Below are 25783 nucleotides of genomic sequence, written 5' to 3'. Positions count from 1 at the left end.
CTGCAGATGTATGGAAAATCTGGCCAGAGCAGGGCTGTGATGGGGACGGTGGGAGCCGGGTGGGAACGTGGGCTGCTGTTTCTCTGAGCCGGCACCCAACCCGAAACCCTCTCAGTTCAGTTGGTCACAAATCCTGATGAAGGAAATGGAACTTTTAATAATGCTCCACGTGTCAACGGTAAGAGTTTTACTGATTGTTTTTCAGCCAGTGCTGGTAAAATAGTATCTCTTTAGAAAATGATATAAAGAACTCAACCAAATGGAAGAGCATTAATGGCCAATATTTGGAAATCGGTTAAATGAAAATGATTTCTTTATATGCTAGAATATCATGCAGACATTAAATGATTTTGTAGAATATGTTCATTTTGTATTATTAAGTTAGAACAGCAGGTTACTAAGTCAGTGCGTCCTGTATGATTCCACTTCTAATTTGAAAAATGTGTATGCACACACACATGCATTCAGGAAAAATAAAACACTTGGAAGACATACACCAAAACAGTGACACTTTTTTATTTCTGGGGTGGAAGATAACATTTGGTTTTAATTTTTTAAAACTTTACTTTTCATATATTGGAAAATGAGAAGGCGTTTTTAATCAGGAAAAACATGTTATTAAAATCACCTGCAGAAGTTCTCCCCAAATAAAATAAAACCCTGTCTAAAACAATGTAGTCAAAATGAGGGGCAAAAATAAACACCATTAGCGTTCCAGCTTGGAAGTGGTCACGTAGGCGGGCACTCACTCCATGTTTGTTAAGCGATTTGCATAAATGACTGGCGTTAAGCAAAATAAATAAAGCCCTGGTCAAGTTGGAAGGAGTTCAGTTGCGTCTCAGAGTCACCCAGGCGGATTTGTTTGATTTGTTCTATTAAATTCAAGTTCAAGGTTGCAAAGCATGTGTATTACTGTTGAGGCATGTGGGCATTTCCTTTCGTTTCCACTCACTCCAACTATTGTTTAGCAAGAGGGCGGGGCAGTATGCAAATTAGCAGGTTTTTGCATATGGGCTTGTTGCCTTGGTTCTAGAAAATTCATTTCCCGAGGTGCTTCAGCCTGAGGAGTGTTCTCTCCAACAAGGGAGGAGACATGAAATGAGTGCACACACCCCTTAGATCGAGGTAAAGTGGCTGCAGTGTGATAGCAAGTCCCTGCCTCCAAGTGCGTGTCCCTGCCCGCTGCTCTTGGCCTTGGCTCTGTCCACTGCTTTTGCCACTTGCAGCTTCATTTTCTCTCTGTTTCTCCTTATTACATTTCTCCTCAGCCTATAAATGACCTCAAATCTCCTCTGGCCAAAAACCACTTCTCATCTCTGCTGCTCCCTAGAGGTACCATTCCGTTTCTCCCTCTCTTTCACTGCCAGCTTCTCAATGAGGTTGTCAGTATTTACTGCCTGATCCCAGCGGGGAGAACCTTTTCCTTCCTCTGGACGCCCCAGGCACTTGACCTGCCCTTCACAGTATTCCTGCCAGCCACACGCATCCCCAGCACTGCACCAGGTATTTTCCTGCCTTTGACATGGTCCTCCCTGTACCTCTGAATTCCTAGGAACACAGCAGGCCCTATGGGGACTGATTTCTGAGACTTCTGGGCATCTCTAAATTCAAGAGTATACTTCAATAAATTTTTTTTAAAAAGTATAGACAAACAGCTCATACAACTCAATAACAAAAAACCAAACAACTCAGTCAAAAAATGGGCAGAAGACCTAAATAGGCATTTCTCCAAAAAAGACATACAGATGGCCAATAGGCACATGAAAAGATGCTCAACATTACTAATTATTAGAGAAATGCAAATCAAAACTACAACGATGTACCACCTCACACCGGTCAGAATAGCCATCATTAAAATGTTCACAAACAGTAAATGCTGGAGAGGGTGTGGAGAAAAGGGAACCTTCCTACATTGTTGGTGAGAATGTAAATTGGTGCAGCCACTGTGGAAAACAGTTTGGAGGTTCCTCGAAAAAGTAAAAGCAAAAAAAAAAAAAAAAAAAGTAAAAGCAGAGTTGCCATATGATCCAGCAATCCCACTCCTGGGCAAAACTGGACAAAACTATAATTCAAAAAGATACATGCACCCCTGTGTTCATAGCTGCGGTATTTACAATATCTAAGACATGGAAGTGACCTAAATGTCCATCGACAGGTAAATGGATAAAGAAGATGTGGTACATACATACAATGGACTATCACTCAGCCATAAAAAAGAATGAAATAATGCCATTTGCAGCAACATGGATGAACCTAGAGATGATCATACTAAGTGAAGTAAGTCAGAAGGAGAAAGACAAATATCATAGTATATCATTTATATGTGGAATCTAAAATATGATGCAAATGAACTTGTCTATGAAACAGAAACAGATTCACAGACATAGAGAACAGACTTGTGGTTGCCAAGGGGGAGGGGAGGTGGGGGAGGGACGGAGTGGGAGTTTGGTGTTAGCAGATGCAAACTATTATATACAGAATGGATAGACAAAAAGGTCCTACTGTATAGCACAGGGAACTATATTCAATATCCTGTGATAAACCATAATGCAAAAGAACATATATGTACAGGTATAACTGAATTACTTTGCTGTACACCAAAAACTAACACAACACTGTAAATCAACTATACTTCAATAAAATAAATTTAAAAAAATAAATTCAAGGGACTTCCCTGGTGGTGCAATGGTTAAGAATCCGCCTGCCAATGTAGGGGACACGGGTTCGAGCCCTGGTCCGGGAAGATCCCACATGCCGCAGAGCAACTAAGCCCGTGCGCCAGAACTACTGAGCCTGCGCTTAGAGCCCGTGAGCCACAACTACTGAGCCCACGTGCCACAACTACTGAAGCCCGTGCGCCTAGAGCCTGTGCTCCACAACAAGAGAAGCCACCGCAATGAGAAGCCCGTGCACCGCAATGAAGAGTAGCCCCCGCTCACCGCAACTAGAGAAAGCCCGTGTGCAGCAACGAAGACCCAACGCAGTCAAAAATAAATAAATTTTAAAAAATAAATAAATTCAACAGTATAGAAATGTTTGTAGAGGCTCCTGGCTTTTTCCGTGGAAGAATTTCCCCCAAGTGCCCTGTGGTTTCTTTTTTGCAAAAATCTCACATCTAAAGTGAACTACCTCTCCAACATTAACTAGTTTTCTCTCTCACCTAGTGTCTTCCCCTCCTCACAAAGCTTTTGTTTATTTGTTTGCTTGTTTAATAACTTCAGCAGAAATAGAAGAGGCATGCCACTGCACAGAGTCACACAGTCTGGGTGCAATCCCATCTCTGACATGGACAAACTCTCTGACTTTGGGGTGCATTACTGGTCTTCTCTGGGCCTCAATATGCCCATGTAGAAAGTTGCTATGACAACGTCCACCTTATGGGATTATTTATAGGATTAAGAGAAGTATTGTCTGGGAGGCCCTTAGCCCACATCTGGCCCGTGATAGTCACTCACATGTCAAAAGAAGGCTGAAGCACTTCTTTCTTACTGGCTCCCTCCTTTCCTACCTGAGCACAGTGGTTCAGAATCCAGAAACCCCACAGAGGTGTGAGTGCAGAGCCACTGGCAACTTTGTGTGATGCAAACTGGTGTCCCAGCAAACTGCCAGATCACGAGCCTCCCAGGCAGTCACTGTAAAATCACCAACCTCAAACATAAGGTCACGAATGCCGAGGGTCTCTTCTTCCTGCTTTGCTCAAGCAGTGTGATCTGTCCAAAGAATCTGAAATAACAGAAAATATACATAGCAAGTATTCAAGAAGCAGATGGTATTCATATGCTAGAAGCTCTCTGTGCCGGCAGATCCCTCGCACATCCATAGCCATGGTGGAGGGAGGGGGAAGCATCACACTTCCTTCTTTTCTTGGATTTGCCATCTTTTTCTCATCTCTGATGCCAGTGTCTGCTCACAAGATTTACAAGAGAAGAAAAGTCTCACTGTTCTGGAAATGCTAGAAAACGTTCCAAAACTTTCTTAGCGTTCTTCCTAGCAACAGATCCAGTGACTTTCTCCACACTTCTTCTGGGTGGCACTGTTCTGGTGTTTATCACTTTCTGCCACCGACTGGCCATACAAACTTGGGCCATTACTCCACTTTCTGTGCCTTAGTTTTCTCCTCTGGGGAGAATAAGATTGCCCACCTCGTAAAGTTATTATGAAGATCAAATATCTGCCAGCCAGTTACAGACTTACCCAGTGTGGAATAAGCATGCAATATATGTTGCTTATGTAGTCATTTTATCCACGTAAGCCATGATTGCACCTGTGAGTTGGTGGAAGTAACGCGACTCAGAATCACACAGCCTGCTTCTGGAGTCCTGGCTTTGCCACTTACTGGCTGGGATGAATCACTGAGAAGTCACATGCTCTTAGCTTATTTTTATCTGTAAAATGTCAGGAAGAATACTTATTTTTCTGTATTAAGCGAGATTACTTCTGTGAAAAATAAACCACAAAGTGCCATACAACCCAAGGTGGTATTATGATCTCTCATCTCTGTCCTTGAGCAGAAGCTGTCTAGTCTGAAGTCACCTTTGTGTTTCTTGTGGCTCCCAGGGCTGTACCCGCCCCTGGTGGACCTTGACAGTCATTGTCAAATGAACAGTTTAACAATTCAACACATCTGAGAAAAAAAGAAGCACACCAAGAGGGCCTCTGCATGGTCAACGGAAATGACATGAAATGTACACATACACTCATGCTTTCTTTAAGACCGGTCCATCAGGCCCTCCCCGTGAAACTTTCTAGTGTTCCTTTGTGCAGAGTCAGCCCTGGGAGGACCAGAAGTATCCAATTGGAGCCATGAGGGTGGGTTTGATTGCTGTAGGCAGGCATGCTGACCACCGTGAGAAACTACAGCTTGACGGCCTGACAGTCATGGTGGAGACAGAAAAAACTAAGGAAAGCCGACACAAGAACTTTAAAAGCCCTTTAGTGTGAGATTTTTTTTTTTTAATAGATCTCTTTGTTGGAGTATAATTGCTTCATAATACTGTGTTAGTTTCTGTTGTACAACAAAGTGAATCAGCCATATGCATACATATATCCCCATATCTCCTCCCTCTTGAGCCTCCCTCACACCCTCCCTATCCCACCCTTCTAGGTCATCGCAAAGCGCCGAGCTGATCTCCCTGTGCTATGCGGCTGCTTCCCACCAGCCAACTATTTTACATTCGGTAGTGTATATATGTCGATGCTACTCTCACTTCGCCCCAGCTTCCCCCTCCCACCCCGTGTCCTCAAGTCCATTCTCTATGTCTGCATCTTTATTCCTGCCCTGCAACTGGGTTCATCAGTACCATTTTTTTCTTTTTTTAGATTCCATATATATGTGTTAGCATACGGTATTTGTTTTTCTCTTTCTGACTTACTTCACTCTGTATGACAGACTCTAGGTCCATCCACCTCACCACAAATAACTCAGTTTCGTTCCTTTTTATGGCTGAGTAATATTCCACTGTATATATGTGCCACATCTTCTTTATCCATTCATCTGTCGATGGGCCCTTAGGTTGCTTCCATGTCCTGGCTATTGTAAATAGTGCTACAGTGAACATTGTGGTACATGTCTCTTTTTGAATTATGGTTTTCTCAAGGTATATGCCCAGTAGTGGAATTGCTGGGTCATATGGTAGTTCTATTTTTAGTTTTTTAAAGAACCTCCATACTGTTCTCCATAGTGGTTGTATCAATTTACATTCCCACCAACAGTGCAGGAGGGTTCCCTTTTCACTACACCCTTTCCAGCACTTATTGTTTCTAGATTTTTTGATAATGGCCATTCTGACTGGTGTGAGGTGATACTTCATTGTACTTTTGATTTGTGTTTCTCTAATAATTAGTGATGTTGAGCATCTTTTCATGTGCCTCTTAGCCATCTGTATGTCTTCTTTGGTGAAATGTCTATTTAGGTCTTCCACCCATTCTTTAACTGGATTGCTTGTTTTTTTTGGTATTGAGCTCCATGAGCTGTTTGTTTATTTTAGAGATTAATCCTTTGTCTGTTGTTTCATTTGAAAATATCTTCTCCCATTCTGAGGGTTGTCTTTTTGTCTTGTTTAAGGTTTCCTTTGCTGTGCAAAAGCTTTTAAGTTTAATTAAGTCCCATTTGTTTATTTTTGTTTTTATTTCCATTACTCTAGAAGGTGGATCAAAAAAGATCTTTCTGTGGTTTATGTCATAGAGTGTTCTGCCTATGTTTTCCTCTAAGAGTTTTATAGTGTCTGGTCTTGCATTTAGGTCTTTAATCCATTTGGAGTTTATTTTTGTGTATGGTGCTAGGGAGTTGTTCTAATTTCATTCTTTTACATGTTGCTGTCCAGTTTTCCCAGCACCACTTATTGAAGAGGCTGTCTTTTCTCCATTGTATGTTCTTGCCTCCTTTGTCGTAAATTAGGTGCCCATATGTGTGTGGGATTTTTTTTTACTGTAAAGAGAAGTCCCATGTGACTTACTGAAAGCAAAGTTAGACAAAGCAGTTGAGATCTTTGGAGAACAATTCCACTTTGACAGGGGTATACCAGATACCTAAAATGACAGCTTCTGCTGATTTTCATGATTGCCGCAGGGAAGGATGAGGCGAGCTTGGCTCTGTTTTCACAGTATGTTTCTCAAATATAACTTCTTGGTCTGCTGCACAGGTAATTACTCTATAACCACAAAGTTCATGTTGCCAATTATCTCAACTATGGCCTGATTTTCCCCAATGATGCTAAAGCCTAATTCTTCTGGGTTTTGCAGTCTCTACCAAGTACATGTTAAAACCTTTATCCAGCGAAATGAACTGCTTGGTCATGTCAGTTTATGTAACTATTTATATCTTCAGGATGATTTGCAGTCAATTTGGAGAATTGGTAATTATTAATTTTTAAAGAGTGACCTGGAGACTAAAATAAATTCATTTTAATTTATTAACAGTTTGGTTTTCACTATTTTTTATACCACCGTGGGCTCTGTGAAATAGTGTCCAATTCCATATTGTGTCATAGCATGAACATCATTCTAAATGGCACGCTGGTCTAATCTGTGGATGACACGGAGGTGAAAGCCGTAACATATTTTGGAAGGGCAGAATTGAGATGTCAGATGTTTTTGGCAAGCTGTAATGATGAACTCCATTCTAAAAAGGTGACATAGGGGACTTCCCTGGTGATCCAGTGGTTAAGACTCTGTGCTCCCAATGCAGGGGGTGCGGGTTCAATCCCTGGTTGGTGAGCTAAGTTCCCACATCCCGCGTGGCATGGCCAAAAACGTAAAAACAAACAAACAAACAAAAAAACCTCCAGTGTAAGAAGAAAAGGTGAAATATGAATGGGGTGCAAGTAAAGGCTTCTGTTGGTTCTAACAAAAATACCTACAAAAAGATAATGGAGATACTGTCAACCTGATATGCAGCTATAAGAATGGCTGGTAAATGAGGTGCCCCAGTATTAGTCCCTAAGTATTGGGCATCTGGGGCTGCAGAGAACAGGGCACCTTTAGGAGGAGGGACTGATATCTGTCTGGATATGGGAAGTGGGAAGTTATCAGGGTTGGAGGCTGCTTCAGGGAATGAGTCTTATCTCTTGTCGTCTCTCTGCTGGCCTTTCTGCTTACCTGTGCATATTCAATAGGTTCTCTTCTGACTCCCAATATCCACTCCAGATCCCAGAGAGAGTTAATTTGATTATCATCTCTTTTCTAGGGCAGAGACCTTGGTGCGAAGCGACCTCATCGGTCATCCACCAGCCTCTGTGGATGCCCTTGAGTCAGGTCCTTACCCCGGGTCCTATCAGTGGCCACCTCTGCTAAAACAGCAGGTGATTCCTGCTTTCCTGAACAGTGGGCTGAGGTTGGGGAAGTTTACACTAGGACGTGAATCTGGATCTGTCTCCAAGGGCCAGAACTGGGACTGAGGAGTGAAAGCTGCAGAGGAAGAGAGATTCGACTCCATACCGAGTTCCCTGAAAATGGAATAGGCCGTAGGCAGATAGATGGTTGGATACACCTTCCAGGCCCCTTCCAGTTCTCAAAATTGTGTTTTCATTTTTATTGTCACTCTTTTGTTTCTTCCCAGAAGTGTATAGTGAAAACCAACTTTTCACGTTATTTTGTAACTGAGCTATGAAGATGATTTTGCCACAGTGTAATTAGGATCTGCCTAAGGTGTCAGAAGCAGTGATGCTTTTGCATTAGCCTCTTAAATAAAACATGTTTCATATGTGGAATATTCATAAATTAGATTTTATTATAGCCAATAACGGCGCTGTTTAAAGAAAGGAAATCATTTACATAATGTAAATGTACTGGGCCAGCAAACTGCAACAAAGATAATTCTCTAAGATTTTGAAGATCTTAGTATAAGATATGAGTATAAGAATGTTTCATACATTTTTTTTCCTAAGGAATTGTAAATGACGTTCCAGAGATTTCAGTTAAGCTTTTAAATTCACATGTCGTGATGGACTGAATCATTTAGGACAGATTTCAGTGGTGACGCTTCTGACAGTTGTCTGAGCTGAAGTCTCCAAAATAGTGGCATTAAATCTCACCATTCAGCTTCTACTAATTTGGAACAGAGAGAGAGACAGAGAGAGAGAGAGACGGAGAGTGTGTGTGTGTGTGTGTGTGTATGTGTAGGGAGAAGAAAAATCATTCCATACAATGTTCATCCTTTCCCAAACAACAGAAACTAATTATTTAATTGGAGAAAATCTGAAAGCACTGGGAAGACTCCAGGGTGCTTCTGTTTCCATTTTCCAGTGTGAGAATGCCTTGTGACAAAGAGAAGATAGGGCAGATACAGGGCACAGTAGCCTTGCTTCCAGCTGCCTGTTTACTGCATTCCCTCGAGGCAATACATGGTTGGGGGAGAGAACAGCTTTGTTACAATTCCAGTTCCACCATTTTGGAGAGAAGACAAAGCGCTCTCAGCTTCAGTTTCCTCATTTATAAATTGGGGATAATAATCGTACTTAGGTCAGAGAGTTCTTGTGAGGAGTAAAGCACTTAGCACCGTGTCGGGCTCGTACAAAGTGCTCGATAATTTAGCTCCTAGGATTATTTTTATCTTCATCACTCCGTAAGGGGTGGGAACCCCGAGGTTATGCTCTCCTGTGCCTGGAAAGTCAGTGGCATCAGGCCCTCATCAACAGTGTGGCTCCGTGTGGTCCCGTCCTACCCAGCCCAGCCCGAAATAGGGTCCGGCCCCAGCTCAGGGTCTGCCTTTATCCTCCCTGGGAGACTTGATCCCATCCTGGTGTTGCTGCTTCACTTGGACCTCGCATAAGTCAGTGTATCTCTCAGAACCCTAGTTCCCTCCTCTCGAAAATTGGGGAACTATTCACTTATTTATGTATTTATCTTTTTTTAAAAAATTTATTTATTTATTTATTTATTTATGGCTGTGCTGGGTCTTCATTTCTGTGCGAGGGCTTTCTCTAGTTGCGGCGAGCGGGGGCCACTCTTCATCGCAGTGCGCGGGCCTTTCACTATCGCGGCCTCTCTTGTTGCGGAGCACAGGCTCCAGACGCGCAGGCTCAGTAATTGTGGCTCACGGGCCTAGTCGCTCCGTGGCATGTGGGATCCTCCCAGACCAGGGCTCGAACCCGCGTCCCCTGCATTGGCAGGCAGATTCTCAACCACTGTGCCACCAGGGAAGCCCTATGTATTTATCTTTTAAAAAAAAATTTTTATTGGAGTATAGTTGATTTACAGTGTCATGTTAGTTTCAAGTGTACAGCAAAGTGAATCAGTTATACACATAAATATATCCACTCTTTTTTCGATTCTTTTCCCATATAGGTCATTACAGAGTATTGAGTAGAGTTCCCTGTGCTATACAGTAGGTCTTTATTACTTATCTATTTTATATATAGTAGTACGTATATGTCCATTCCAATCTCCCAATTTATCCTCCCCGCCCTTACCCCCTGGTAACCATAAGTTTGTTTTCTACATCTGTACCTCTTTCTGTTTTGTAGGTAAGTTCATTTGTACCCTTTTTTAGATTCCACATATAAGTGATATATGATATTTGTCTTTGGCTTAGTTCACTTAGTATCATAATCTCTAGGTCCATCCATGTTGCTGCAAATAGCATTATTTCATTTTTTTATGGCTGAGCAATATTCCATTGTGTGTCTACCTACCTACCTATGTATCTGTCTCTCTGTACCACATCTTCTTTATCCATTGATCTATCAGTGGACACTTAGGTTGCTTCCATGTCTTAGCTATTAACAGGCACATGAAAAAGTGCTCAACGTTGCTAATTATTAGAGAAATGCAAGTGAAAACTGCACTGAGGTATCACCTCACACTGGTCAGCATGGCCATCATTAAACAGTCTGCAAATAAATGCTGGAGAGGGTATGGAGAAAAGGGAGCCCTATGGAAAACAGTATGGAGATTCCTCAAAAAACTAAAAATAGAGTTACCATATGATCCAGCAATCCCAGTCCTGGGCATATATCTGGAGAAAACTATAATTCGAAAGGGGGAACTATTTAATTTTATAGGGTTTGAAAATTTTGGATACTATTAATTTAAACCGTATTTGTTTTAAAAACAAATTGAGTGATCAGGTTCAAATTGTGTAGAGAAGACAGAACTCTTAGCTTTGGATGAGTCATCAAAGAATGTCTCTGACTTTCTCTCCTTTGAAAAAAATGCCTGTGCTTGGGTTCCATCTTACCTGATCTTCTGATGTAATTGGTCAGGGATTTCTTTGGCTGCATGGGGCTGAGTCACTGATATTTTTTAAAAAGCTCTCCTGGTGGTGCAAAGGTGCCCACAAGGTTGAGAAGCACTTAGCAAGCCCGAGGTCAGACTATGAATGGGAAATGCAGGTCTAGACTTCCTGCTTTCCTCGTTTCTCCCTGTATACCGCCCCCAAGTTCTGGTTTAAAAGAGGTTTTCTGAACAATTTTTTTCTGATTTTTTTCCCACTCTTTCTCATAAAAGTGAGGTATTAAATAAACACACTATTCAAACACTTCTATTAGTTGGCTTCCGTTTAATTAAAGTTTCATTCTGTGCTGTTCTACCTTAACCTTTTCCTTGTTTTCTTACGATGGTGTGTCTGAAACCTTCATTCTCAGATGCTTTCTTTTCTCACCACCTTTAAAGCCACCTCTGAAATGTAATTGCATAGCTGCGTTCCTCACTGAGATCGTCAACCTTCGTCAATTACTTCGTTCTTCATTGTTGTTCTTTTCAATCTGTATTAGATTCTTCCCAGCTGCGGTCTGTTTGTTGCTGTGATTGTAAAGCACCGGGTATTCCCATGAAGTATTCGAGTAAAATAAGATCAAGTGCCTTTTTTCCCTCTTTGATTTGTGTGCTCAGTTGTTTCCTGCTACTTAGGGGTCACTCAGACTACTATCCTATACCAAAATGTAACTGGAATTGTGTTACCTTTTTTCATTACCTGTTGCAATGAAATTGCCTAAAGTTTGTTAGACATTGATGTCTGTAACTACAGTAAGGTTTGGTTAAAATTCATCATGGAATTTAATACGTATTAAGTTCCCCTTGTCAGTTTTAGTAGGATAGTTGAACGAAATCTCGGCTTAATAGAATTAGCTAACCCAAAACAGTTTACACTGTTCTGTTTTTTTCCTTTTCAGAAATCTTTGTGATATTCCACACCTGTGTGCTGAAGACTTTGGCCAAAGCTGCTGTCAGGAATTGGCATCCTGGGAAAAGGACAGCTTCCAAAATCAGGGAAACTTTCAGGAGATTCCTGGCCCAGTGGATCGTCTGAAGGTAAGAGTGGAACAGTTTTCTCTTTGTCTTTAGAAGTCTAAATGAACTGTTCTGTCTTCCGAGATCTGCTTCTTGGAAAAGAGTGAATAAGGGAATAGGTTATTGATAATTCTTGGTAAAGAATTGAGAGTTTTTCTTTTTCAGGAGATTTTTTTTTTTTAGTAGTGATGAAGGAAATCAATTGGCTATTTTGACCGAACAGGAATTTATTTAAAGTTTGGAGCTGTGAAATGAAGATCTATGAAGACCTACTTGAACACACACACACACACACACACACACCCCTTAAAAAAATTAGTAATGTTTCTTTTCCCAGAGAAATTTCTTATGCATTTAGGGTCTCCCTCAGCCTTCATTTCTGCCTTACCCTGCCTTCTAGGATTGTTTTAAGCATCAAACAATATAACTTATGTGAAAGCACTTTGTAAACCATGATGTATTATTTGCATAAGTAAGAAAAACAATTACTATTTCCGAACATTTATAATCCTCCAAAATACCCACATATGCTCCAATCTGTTTTCCTCTATAGTTTGGTTCATTTTTATTTCGATTCAGTAAACTTTGCTAGGATCTCAAAAAGCAAAGGTGATAAGTCCTACCCTTCAAAGAATATCTGTAAATTGCAGAGATAAATGCATAAATAAATATGACCAACTCCAATATGATATAAATATATCGAGAGTACAGTAAGGAATGGAAATGGAAAAGGCATCAAATGCCGCCTGGGGCTGGAAGACTGTGTGTGTAAAAGCAGGCTTCCTAGAGAAGGTGACCCCTGAAATGGCCCTTGAAAGATGAATAGGAGTTAGCCTGGTAAAGAGCAGGATGGGGTCGAGGAGGGCGTTGCAGGCAGGAGCGGCGGGATAGGTGTGTGAAACCCACATGTGGAAGTAATACATTTTCAGCATTGTTGAACCACAGGTATGGGTGGTGGGGGTGTGTGTGTGTGTGTAAGTGTAAGCACTGAGGGGTTTTTTAAAAATCGAGGTATGGTTGATTTACAATGTTGTATTAGTTTCTGGTGATATATATCAGCAAAGTGATATATTCTTTTTCAGATTCTTTTCCATTATAGTTTATTATAGGATATTGAATATAGTTCCCTGTGCTATACACTAGGACCTTGTTGTTTACCTGTTTTATATATAGTAGTGTGTATCTGATAATTCCCAAACTCCTGATTTATCCCTCCCCACCCACCTTTCCCCTTTGGTAACCATGAGATTGTTTTCTATGTGCGTGAGTTTGTTTCTGTTTTGTAAATAAATTCATTTGTATCTTTTTTTAGATTCCACAAATAAGAGATATCGTATGATATTTGTCTTTCTTTGTCTGAGTTCACTTAGTATGATAACCTCTAGGTCCATCCATGTTGCTGCAAATGGCATTATTTCATTCTTTTATATGGCTGAGTAGCATTCCCTTGTATATATGTACCACATCTTCTTTATTCATTCATCTGTCGATGGACATTTTGGTTGTTTCCATGTCCTGGCTATTGTAAATAGTGCTGCAATGAACATTGGGGTGCATGTATCTTTTGAAGTATGGTTTTCTCTGGATATATGTGAGGAGTGGGATTGCTGGATCATATGGTAATTGTATTTTTAGTTTTTTAAGGAACACCATACTGTTTTACATAGTGGCTGCACCAATTTACATTCCCACCAACAGTGTAAGAGGGTTCCCTTTTCCTCTGAGGGGTTTTAAGCTGGTGGTCATTGGCGTTTTAGGTGTGTTACCCTGGAGAAAGTATAGAAAAAGAGTTGCAGGTGAGCAAGATTGAAGGAAGGAAGATTCGTTTTGTAATGATCTGGGGAAGAGATGGAAGGGCTAGAATTAGAGTAGAAGCAGTGAGGAATAGAGAGAGTGAAGTTTGAAAGAGCTAGAATATTCTGGATTTGGTGATAGTTTGGGCATTGGAAGCAAGAACAAGTTAGGACTTGGGATTGTCAGGTTTCTGACTTGGGTGACTTGGGTCATCAAGGGGATTAGGAGGGAAGCGGACTTACTGTTGGAGAGGAGAGGACTTTGAGGTATATTTGGGACATATATATTTCAAAGATAGGTTGAAATATCCACCAGGCAGTTGGAAGTTTAAGTATGGTGGTTAGGGGAGGGTTCAGGGCTAACAACATTGATTTGGGAGTTACAGACAATAGTTTAAAATCTTTTTAAAAATATGAATTTGATTTTGTACTTAAGCCCTCACTATTATTCATTCTGACACTTAAAACACAACTCACGGGAATTCCCTGGTGGTCCAGTGGTGAAGACTCCGTGCTTCTACTGCAGGAGACATGGGGTCGATCTGCGGTCAGGGAACTAAGAATCCCACAGGTTGCGTGGCATGGCCAAAAACACACACACGCATGCACACACACACGCACACACACACACACGCACACACACACACACGCACACACACACACACCCACACATACACACAACAACTCGCCACATTCTCAATTTTCATTTTATTTTGCCATTACCTATCATTTCATTTGTATCTGTACTTGTTGGCCTTATTTTCTTGGCATGATAAATTCGGATTTTTCCTCATGCCAAATGTTGTGACCTTTTGAGTTTGATGAAAGGAAATTTCAACCAGTATTTGAAAAACCTTGTAAACCCTAAAATGTAGGAGAGTTACAAACGAGTGCCATTCTCCATTTTAATTCACAGTGGTTATAGAAATTATTTAAGAAAAGTGCTTTGCTTTCCACAGTTTAGTTCGTTTTCTGTATCAATCGAGGTTTCTTGTCAATTCCTCACGTTCATTGCTCTGCCCAGGATCTGAGCATTGCTTCTGGGAGACTGAGCAGGAACTTTCTTGCATTCTTCAGGGGGGTGGTGCCAGGGTCCCAGCCTTTGGGTCTTCCCGGCATCAACCCAGAATGTCATTAAGGAAGACTGTTGTAACAGAGGCTGCACTGTTTCAGGTCAAGTCTAACTGAGTTAGACTTTTGAAATACAATACTCAGAGCCTTCTTTGAGGGAATGTCATGGGTAAAAATTTTAAATTCAAATAATACTTACAATAGTACTGTTTTGAGTGAATTTTATTTGATTACCGTGGCCTTAATTAATTTACTGATTTTTTTTTTCTCCTTAAGGCCTGATGGAAAATTACAAAATGCCCCTTTTTGCCTCTTTCTAGTTCACTTCTCTACCATCCTTCCAGAAACTTTCAAGATCAGTTAATGTCACTTCCATTTTTATACACAAGAGAATTAATCTGAAGCAAAATTAAGTAACTTGCTCAGTGTTGACAGCTGGAGCCGGCGTCCTGGTCTCTTGAAACTCATTCTGTCATTTCCACTTCATTTTTTTCCCTCTTATTCCAAATCTTTATTGAACCGTGACATTATCTATGTGTCTTAAAATAGGAAATTGAATTAAGTAAATCAGTTCACACTGATGGCATATGCTTTGGTTAATCACTCTGTGTTCAACAGATTTTGCTTTACTGCTTTAGGCTCTGGTTAAGGTTTTATTATTTTTTTATTTTTGTACCTAAAATTTTTTTAGCATGGATTTTGTTTTTTGGCATCCTTTATTTCTCTGTACTGGTTCCACTGCTAAAAGGAAGGACTGAAAGAGAATCAAAATCACTTGTTTAAATTCCAATTAAAAAAGGACTATCATCTCAATTCATTATCAAGTCAATGTTTTCCAAGTAGGTACTTTCAGTACCAGTGTGTTAGGCACATTCACTAACGCGGCAAACACTGGCCACACAACCCAGTTTTCTGAAACATCCTATTTTTTTTCCAGTTTTATTTCTCCTTTTTAAATAAAAGATAACATTCATACATTAAAAAAGGCACTCCTCATGTATTTTAAAGACAACACTTTTAAGCAGAAGGTATTTCAGTTTGGGTCAAAGACATCGCAAGACCCTGTGAATTTCATGTATAGAAAATGAATTCATGGAAATGCTGAGTTGGTGTATCTTAGAATGACGTCACATGAGTGCAAGTTGTAGGTGGTCTGAAGGACAATGAATTGTTCTCTGAAATTCACAGAATGGTCAGTCATTGCCTTGAAACCAGTGGGCTGTAAATCATCAGGGTGCGGGTACACAACGTGATTCACTCTCCTGAGAGCTGCCAGTCACAAAAGGAGTTTCCATTGCTTATGTGCAGAGCCCAAGAAATATGTCTCCCCATTTTGGTCTGTCTCTTTTTCTGCCTTCCCGTCTCACTCATAGCCTTTGTGGGATAGACACAGACTAATATGATGTTTTCAAAACAGGAGACCCTTGGCAGTTTGTGTTTATGGAACTAGGAGTGGAGACAGTATATCGTGGATGGGAAACAGGTAAATCACCCTTCACTTGGTAACGGGTGAGAGCCATAGGGAGACATTGTCTTGACACGTTTGCCCTCTGCATAGCTTGGCCACCTTGAGCAGAATGACGACATGAACAGAGATGGACAGGTGTGGAAGCTTCTGTAGACAGTGAACAGAAGATGGTGTGATGGCTGGGAAAGGGCAGGTCAGCTTTCACCACCATTGTCTGGCTTAGTGGGAGCTAATCTTACTGTGGACAACAGTATTGGGTGGCTGCTTCCTGCTCAGATTCCAGAATGAGTATTTCACGTACCATTATGCCAGCAAAGCAATGGATAGCGCTTATGTGAGCTTTGGAGTTGCCACTTAAAAGTAGTTAGAGTTTGAAATATTCAAGACTGCCTTCCTTCTACCCTGTGGGTAGAATACAGAATTCTTCTGGAGGGGGTTGTTTAGGGCAGACTCTTTGAAGGTAAAAACCATCGGTGAGTTGCCAGGGTGACACTTTTGAATGGGCAGTCTTCCAACAGGCTCAAATCATACTTAGCAGTAAAACGTGTTACCCTATGCCCTTTTGTAGTGTGGGATTTTGAAATGAGAGGGGACAGGAAATGCTGAGCCACCAGCTTTTGGATCCAAATTCAGTCCCACTGTAGAGGTCACAGACATCAGCAATTTGTGGGCCATTTCCATGGAGGACAATGACAGTGGATTTCTAATGAGATAATGTCCTGCTGCATTTGAATTTTCACTCTCCACTGCCTTTTGTCATTTGAGTCCTTTCGAAATTACTCTTGATTCAGATTTATTATTAACTTTTTGAACTCTGGCTTCTGCGCTAATATCTTGCTGCTCATGTTAAAATGACTAGAGAATTTATTTTTGCATTCGTTAATAGAATAGCAAGACAGCATAATATGAATTTATACTCTTCACATTTTCCTGTAATATAAGCTGGATTCGTTATCCCCCGGGGATCTGTTTCAAATTCATGTCCTAATAAGACATTCCAGCTAGTTGTTGGCTTTCTAGCTTTTAAAAAGCTTCTCCATAATGGATAGAGAACAATAAATAATGCATAATTTTGATTTTAAACTTTAAAAACATTTTTGATGGTTCTCATAAAATGGAAAATGAAATGGAACTTCCTCTTCAATGATCAGTAGTATAAGTATTTGTATTTTTTTTTTTTTAGGCAAGAACCATCCTGAGGCAATTATGTCTTTTTAATATGGTTTAGAAAATAAAATCTATGAGGAAAGATTATGGATAAAAACATTATTGAGGATGCAGAACGACTAATAGGGTTTATGCATCCTTTGTAACATCTTCCTTCAGAGGACATGGGTATTATCGTTGACAGAACTATTCAAAAATGATGATACCCACTTACCACTATTGGTAATAATTATCTGTTACCAATATTTCAAATTATTCTCTCTCCTCTTTTGTTTCCCCTCTTCACTATCAAAGTTTCCAGTCATCATATTAGTGTATGTGTATCACACAGAGAATGTGACACAGCGAAGGAACAGAGACAGAAAAAGGTGAAGAAAGCGACGGAAAGGCAAGAGATAGATATTTTTCATTTCCTACTCATAAACCAAAGCAGCATTTGTAGTCTTTTTCCCACCTCTGCCTTATTTGTTTGATTTCTTTGACATTAAAGCTACATAATTTCTGTAACAACCAACCCGTAAACAGGTACCCAGAGCCATATCCTAAGTTGGGGATCCAAAAAATAGAGTCACTGTAGTAGAGCTGTGATGTGTCACCCAGATCCCCTGCCCCTTTTGGGACTGAGGTACTCTTTCCCCAGCTTCTGGGAATCCTGACTGCTGAGAGCTCACAGCTGGGTCCCTCCTTGGCGGCTGCCCTTAGCTGTTAGCTAAAGAGAGCTGCCTCACTCAAGATTCTACTCATTTAATGAATGATTAAAAAAAAAAAAAAAGCTCCCTCATTTAAAAAAAAAAAAAAAAGAAGATGTGGTATATATAGAGAATGGAATATTACCCAGCCATAAAAAAGAATGAAATAATGCCATTTGCAGCAACATGGATGGACCTAGAGATTATCATACTAAGCGAAGTAAGTCAGACAGAGAAAGACAAATACCATATGATATTACCTATATGTGGAATCTAAAATATGACACAAATGACCATATGTGTGAAACAGAAACAGACTCACAGACTTGTGGTTGCCAAGCGGGAGGGGAGGTTGGGGAGGGGTGGTTGGGTGTTTGTGATTAGCAGATGCAAACTATTATGTGTAGGATGGATAGAAAACAAGGTCCCACTGTATAGCACAGGGAACTATATTCGGTATCCTGTGATAAACCATGATGGAAAAGAATATGAAAAAGAATGTATATATGTATAACTGAATCATTTTGCTGTACAGCAGAAATTAACACAACATTGTAAATCAGCTATATTTCAATAAAATAAACTTTAAAAAAAAAAAAAAAAGAAGACTTTCCAACGAATATATTCACCTTAAAAAAAAAAAAAAAAAAGATTCTACTTCCTGCTCCAGGGCAGCAGCGTACATTCAATGGCTGGTCAATTTGGGGACACAAAGGTTCTTGCCCCAATTTAGGACAAGGCTCTGTAGGGCCTGTACGATCACCCGGGGCTTTTGTTGTGACCGCACTATAGTCGAGCTTCTCCCAGTGCCTCATATGCTTTGTTCAGTCTCGCCTATAAGCCCAGGAGCCCTCACCAGTGAAATTCCCACATGTAAATTCTCATCTCAGAGTTTGGTTCAAGGAAGCCTGACCTGCAGCAGCCTCCGTACCTGGACCAGGCCCTGCATACGTGTGTGAGTGTGTGATCATGTATCTTTAGAGCACTGTGAAAAGGCACTGGCGTTAGAATCATAATCAAGATCTCTGGCAATCTAGCCCACACCATCCCTGTGAAAAATGGGGATAACAATACCAACCTCTTAGAGTTGTTGCCAGGATTTGATAGCAAGTATTCAGTGCCTGGCACACAGGAAGCTCTCCATAAATTATAGCTTTTGTTGTAATTACCTACAGATAATCCATAAATAATGCACTAGTTCTGACCAATTGATTACAATACAGAATGTATTTTAATGTCATTTTTATGACAATATTTATTTTAGTAGAGGATCAAGTTAATAAAAGATGCATCACCTGCACATTTAAATAATTCTTCCTCATTGTTAGTTTTCTTGTATTGAGTACATGAAGAAACTGGGCAGGGTTCTAAAGGGAACCTAAAGTCGTTAAAGAGGTGACTAGAAAGTCCTATGGGAAAAAAATGAAGGGCTCTGGAATTAAGATTGGAAGATTGACGGGTAACTTGCCTTCTAGCTTCAAGTAAGTGGAAGTCTTTTATGAGGAGAATATTGGATGTGTTTCGTCCATATTCACAGAGGACAGAACAAGAGAAAATGGACAGAAATTAAAGGAGGAAGATAGTTGGGTTTGTATTAAGGGAATTCCTCTGTTCTTGGACAATAAAACACAGGAAGGGGCTTGTAAAATATATATTTTTAAAAATCTTCAAAAAAAAGACAAGACAACATTCGGTCCTGAATCACTGAGATGCTTCCCAGAGAATTTATGGAGAACTCTGAACTCTGTGATTCTCTGATTTCAGAAATGATGCTTCCTAGAAACTCAGACACATATGTTCTGTTTTGCAAATGAAAGATTACTGTTTGACCACTTTCATTTTCTTTTTAACTACATTTCTTATGGTATCTTTGAAAATGTTCACAGGCACCTCGTATGTGGTTCTCTGATAATTTAGTAAATCTTTTTCATTGAATAGGTGCCTTTCTGTCCATTTAAAAATCTGACAGGTATTATCACAATTTTCAATCTTATTGTATGTCCTCTCTTTATAGTCTATATAAAAATAAACTAAAGCCTACCATCCTGGGCCGTTTATCTATATCCAATGTAAGTTCTTTTGAGACTCAGATCTTGGGATGACATTGTTAAAATGAGCACTCATGAGTATTAAATCACTCTGAAGGGCTTTAGAACCCCAGCAAGAAGTGTGGAACTTTGGAGAACATCTTTTTCAATCAATTAATGGCTTAGAAATAAGATTAAAGATAGGGGACTGGGTTTTTAATGTTCTTTTAAGGCCTCGGAGTCGAGAGATAAGAGGAAGCCACTAAGATGTTTCTCAGTTACTAGTAAGTATATTGGATTTTGCATTTTCTCCTTGGCGTGTCTTGTCAGATAGTCATAGACAGAGACAGAATGAGGTGGGAGGAGCCCTGGACTCCAGGCCAAAATGCCTGGCTGTGCCTCCGTCACAGCCGAAAGCGGTCTGTTCTTCTCTCGTAGAACTACGTCTGCATGGATTCCCTTTGGATCTCTAATCGCGGCATCCTATTTTAGATTCTCATCACACTACGGTATCTTCTCTTAAAAGAAACCCAGCATGGGCTTCCCTGGTGGCGCAGTGGTTGAGAGTCTGCCTGCCAATGCAGGGGACACGGGTTCGAGCCCTGGTCTGGGGGGATCCCACATGTCGCGGAGCAACTGGGCCCGTGAGCCACAGTTGCTGAGCCTGCGCGTCTGGAGCCTGTGCTCCGCAACAAGAGAGGCCGCGATAGTGAGAGGCCCGCGCGCCGCGATGAAGAGTGGCCCCCACTTGCCACAACTGGTGAAAGCCCTCGCACAGAAACGAAGACCCAACACAGCCATAAATAAATAAAAATTAAAAAAAAAAAAAAAAAAAAGAAACCCAGCAGACCTAAGGGTTCAACCTCTGAGGGTTCAACCTGGGGGCCCCATCACACCTTGACCTAAAGCAGTTCTGCTTTATTTATTTGTTTTTTTTAATATGCACAAGCACATTAAAAGCAGTCTTATTTGAAATAATATTTAATCTAAAATTCCATTGATAAAGGGAACAGAAAAACAAAAAAGTCTGAAACATCAAATATTTGTGAGATATTTGGGGAAATTTGAACAAAGTGAATATTATTTAGCTATCAATACAAGGATTATGATTATATGATTTTGCTAATAGCAGTAATGGTGCTGCATTCTTAATCTGTGAAAGATTCTTGGGTGAAGAATTTATAGGTAAAATTGTATGATGTCTGGGATTTGCATTGTACTCCAGTAGGAAGTTAGAGGCTACAAATTAAGTAAGACTGACCAAATAATGGTTTCTATCTCTGCTAGTGACAGCCAGCAATATGTGTATAGCAGCTCTGCTTTAATTCATTGATTATTTTAATTTTTTTAGCATACACAGGTAGATAGAGGTTCTATTTAAGATTTCACTTGATTTAATGGATCCATTGCTGGAAACATGAGTTTCCAGCAATGGAATTGCTGGTATTCCTACTGATCCCATGTCTTCAGTACTCTCCCCAGTATATCCCACTGAAATACCCAATTTCATTCCTTCTGTTACTGCCTTATTAAAACTCTTCAAATGGCTCTCTGTCTCATGAGGGAGAACATACGCAACCTTTACCCTGGTATTCCTGGCCTCCCTCCCTGCTGCAGCAGTGGAGATGGCCTCGGTGTTCTAACACAAGATTATCTTTTTTTGGGACTTCCCTGGTGGCGCAGTAGTTAAGAATCCTCCTGCCAATGCAGGGGACACGGGTTCGAGCCCTAGTCCGGGAAGATCCCACATGCCGCAGAGCAGCTAAGCCTGTGTGCCACAACTACTGAGCCTATGTTCTAGGGCCCCTGTGCCACAACTACTGAGCCTGCGTGCTGCAACTACTGAAGCCTGCATGCCTAGAGCCTGTGCTCTGCAACAAGAGAAGCCACCGCAGTGAGAAGCCCGCGCACCACAACGAAGAGTAGCCCCCGCTCGCTGCAACTAGAGAAAGCCCGCACACAGCAGCGAAGACCCAATGCAACCAAAAATAAATTTAAGAAACCCAAAAAACAAAAAGAAAACACTTTAAAAAAAGATTTTTTTTTTTGAATTCTGGAAAATTTTATTAACAAGTTAATTTAGAAGAGCAGAGTACAAAGCTGTACAAACAATATGATTCCAGTTTCATATTTTCATATATATATATGTTTGTATATATACACTCTATGCAAATATACAATATATATGCATCAAAAAAGACTGGATGTAAATGCACCAAAATGTTAACATTGGCCCTTTAAAGGTGGTGTAACTATGGCTGATACTTTTTTCTATTATTAGCAGGTGTTACTTTTATTTTGCTACTTCAAGAGATAGAATGTTTCATTATCTGGGGAGATATGGCCTCTGTGAAATAAGCTTTATAGTTTATGTTTTTAATATTTTATTTTATTTTTTAAAATTTATTTTTAACTTTTTACTTTATATTGAAGTATAGTTGTTTAATAATGTTGTGTTAATTTCAGGTGTACAGCAAAGTGATCCAGTTATACATAAGCATGTATCTATCTATTCTTTTTCAAATTCTTTTTCCATTTAGGTTGTTATGTAATATTGAGCAGAGTTCCCTGTGCTATACAGTAGGTCCTTGTTGGTTATCTATTTTTTTTTATATTGCCTCACATTTCTATCATACTTTTTTTGAATTCGATGTTTAACTCATTATTTATTTATTTATTTGGCTGAGTTGGGTCTTAGTTGCGGCAGGTGGGATCTTCGTTGAGGCATGCGGGATCTTTTGTTGCGGCGTGTGGGCTTCTCTAGTTGTGGCGTGCGGGTTTTTCTGTCTCTAGTTGTGGCACAGAGGCTCCAGGGCACGTGGGCTCTGTAGTTTGTGGCATGCAGGCTATCTAGTTGAGGCACGCAAACTCTGTAGTTGTGGCACGCAGGCTTTGTTGACTCTGGCATGTGGCATCTTTGTTCCCCGACCAGGGATTGAACCCACGTCCCCTGCACTGGTAGGCAGATTCTTTACCACTGGACCGCCAGGGAAGTCCCTGGTTATCTATTTTATATATAGCAGTGTGTGCATGTCAATTTCACACACAAGATTATCTTGATCTGGTTATCAAATACAGAGCCTGAGACTGTGCTCTCACAAGCAGCCCATGAAATCGAGCTCCTGTCTGATTTTGCTCAGCATTATCTTTGCCCTTCTTCTAAGCTACCCAAGCCATTCTGTTCCTTTTGAGCACACCTCCTCCACAAAGCCTTCCTCGATTACTCCAGCCTATAGTAATCAGGACCATGTCGAAATTCTCTTGCACGGGTGGGCATTTATACTAGTCTACCTTACATTTTACCCAGTTTGACAATGGTGTTATGTAGACTGTGTGTGCATAGTGTTATTTTCGCCCCCTGGGGCATCGGGGAACAGTACAGCAGTCAGTGTGACCACCACTCACCAGGGGAAATAGGCATGCTGGGATCATCCCCACATGTAAATTTTCAATGTAATATATGCATTAAGATAAGAAGGGAAATGTATTCTGGAAATAAATTTCAGCAACATGGATGGAAATAAAACTTACCTTAAGTTGCAACACATTAAAGCTCAAAGAACTTTAAGACCAGATGGTATAGGTTTTAAGCCTAATTCTGCCTCTCAGTTTGTGTTCATCAGCAAGTTATTTATCCTTTATGATCTTTTTAATAACTATAATAATACTGCTATTCTTTGTTCTTTGCACTTCACAAAGTGCTTTTGCATGTTCTTTAATTTGAACTTCACAATGACCCATAAGGTATCAAGGTTAGCTTTTATCTTTCAAACAAGAAAACTGAGCTTGGGGCCATGCCCTCACATCTTAATGTGTTAAGCTGTCAGTAGGCACTGAAACTCAAATCTTCTGGCTTCTATTTTAGTGCTTTACTAAACTGTTACTGAAAGTGTTATCTACAGACCAGCTGTGTGGGCATCACCTGGGAGCTTGTTAAAAATGCAGAAGCTCAGGCCTCACCCCAGACCTGCTTTTTTCAGAATCTACATGTCAACAAGATGCCCAGGGATTCATACATACTTTAAAGTGGAAGAAGTACTGTAATATAAGAACAGTTTAATAAGCCTCTGAGGTACAAACATGAAAAGGGTTTTAAAACTTTTATTCCTATTGCTGCCATCAAATCTCTTCTGTCAAATCTCCCTTTTCTCTGAAGAGATCTCGAGCAGATCTGATAGATTTTTAGTTACTTTCAGGTTTTTTATAAGTTTCATACACTGTAGTCCAGTTTTAAAACTTCAAACTTACATGGAAAGAAAAGCTTTCCTTTACCCCAGCCTAGCTTGTGCCCTTCAAAAGTTTTTTTTTTTTTTTTTTTTTTTTGGCCTGTTCTTAAACCATATGTACTTACTTCCAAGTTCTGTCTCTTGGTGATGTATCATGATGATGTTCATTTTTCAGAATAAGAAATTCAGTTGCCCGGCTCAGTCTTCAGTGAAACTCAGAAGTAAAAACCAGGGACTTCCCGGGTGGTCCAGTGGTTAAGACTCCGTGCTTCCAATGCAGGGGGACCCGGGTTCGACCCCTGGTCAGGGAACTAGATCCTGCATGGTGCAACTAAGATCCCACCTGCCGCAACTAAGACCCGGCACAGCCAAATAAATATTAAAAAAAAAAAAAAGAGGTAAAAACCAAGCACACAAAGCCAGCATAAAGTAACCAAGACACTTCAGTCTTTATTCACTATATTTCACCAGGTTATTGGCCCAAGGATGACTTATGGTTGGTTGTCTGTGGCAAAAACTGAAGTTGATAAAGTATGAGACTGTACTTCATTAAAAAGAAACATTTCTCAACCTCTTGTTCTTAATTTTTATTTAAGTTTTTCAGTCTTCTTTGGCTCGGAAGCCAAGAGTTAGATCTATTCACCCTTAGCCAAATGACTGCCCTTGGATGTTCAAGATGGAATTCCATTCGAGTCCCTGCGGATTGTGTTCATTAGAATTCTTAGGGGTTGTGTATCCCCTTGTCCCAACTATATACTTTATCAGACTTCTAATTCCCGTCTTAGTCCCTGAAATGAAAGTTTCATTTTGGGCCCCCCAGCTACCTCCTCCATGTCTTGTTTGTTTTCACTTTTATGTGACAAGAAAAGGCAGCTTTTGTCTTTGTTTCTGGTTAGCGGACTTCATAAATATTCATTAGCAGTTTCCCTTTCCAGCTACTATTTTGTAATTTGTAATTTTTAAGTGAAATCTGAAGCAAAAGATAGCTCCCACTACTCACTTTAATACTCCTGAGTTGTTCGTCTTTATTTTGGAGGTCGTGAGCCAGACAGGAGTGACTTTTGAAGGCTGTTTTCCTAGGCTACATCATTCTGAGGAGGCACAGGTTGTGTGTGTGTGTGTGTGTGTGTGTGTGTGTGTGGTGTGGTGTGGCTTGCGGCTCAGCGGGTGAGTAAACGGGACAGGAGTGGAAAGAGTATTTCCAGAGCATTTGCAGGAGTGCTGTGCTAGGCAATGTATCCACTGTCTCACCTTGTCTTCACAAGGGCTCTGTGAGACAGGTGTTACTATATCCACCTTACAAGCCTGGAACCAAAGCTAAGAAAAAGTGAGTGATTTGCTCCAATCCACAAAGCTAGTAACCCGAGGAGTGGTGATGACAGATTATGAAACGTGTGTGTTCCACGGTGCTCTTCTGGTTGTTCTGTAGAAACTGATAGTGGGCAGCTTTGGAGTTACTACCTTTAGAAAGTCGATGTGTTTTTTATTTTGGTGTATTAAGTTGTTAATAACAGTGTTACTACGCCTGGGCTACTGGAAGGGAGAGCCTGCTGTTCCCACCCTCACTTAACATGGAATATTACTCAGCCAGAAAAAGAATGAAATTGGGTCATTT

At 40.5% G+C, this 25783-nt stretch overlaps 1 protein-coding gene across 1 annotated transcript in view; it reads left to right on the top strand.

Moving 5' to 3' along the window:
- Positions 1–25783, top strand: part of NRCAM (neuronal cell adhesion molecule) — a 310432-nt gene that overhangs the window by 54740 nt on the left and 229909 nt on the right. Inside the window, exon 2 of the mRNA XM_059934189.1 lies at positions 11610–11748. The gene's annotated coding sequence lies outside the window, so the exon portion shown is untranslated. The remainder of the gene's footprint in view (positions 1–11609; positions 11749–25783) is intronic.

Source organism: Balaenoptera ricei, chromosome 9 (assembly GCF_028023285.1).
Source record: "Balaenoptera ricei isolate mBalRic1 chromosome 9, mBalRic1.hap2, whole genome shotgun sequence".
NCBI classification, from domain to species: Eukaryota; Metazoa; Chordata; class Mammalia; order Artiodactyla; family Balaenopteridae; genus Balaenoptera; species Balaenoptera ricei.
This window is presented reverse-complemented; position numbering and strand designations above follow the sequence as displayed.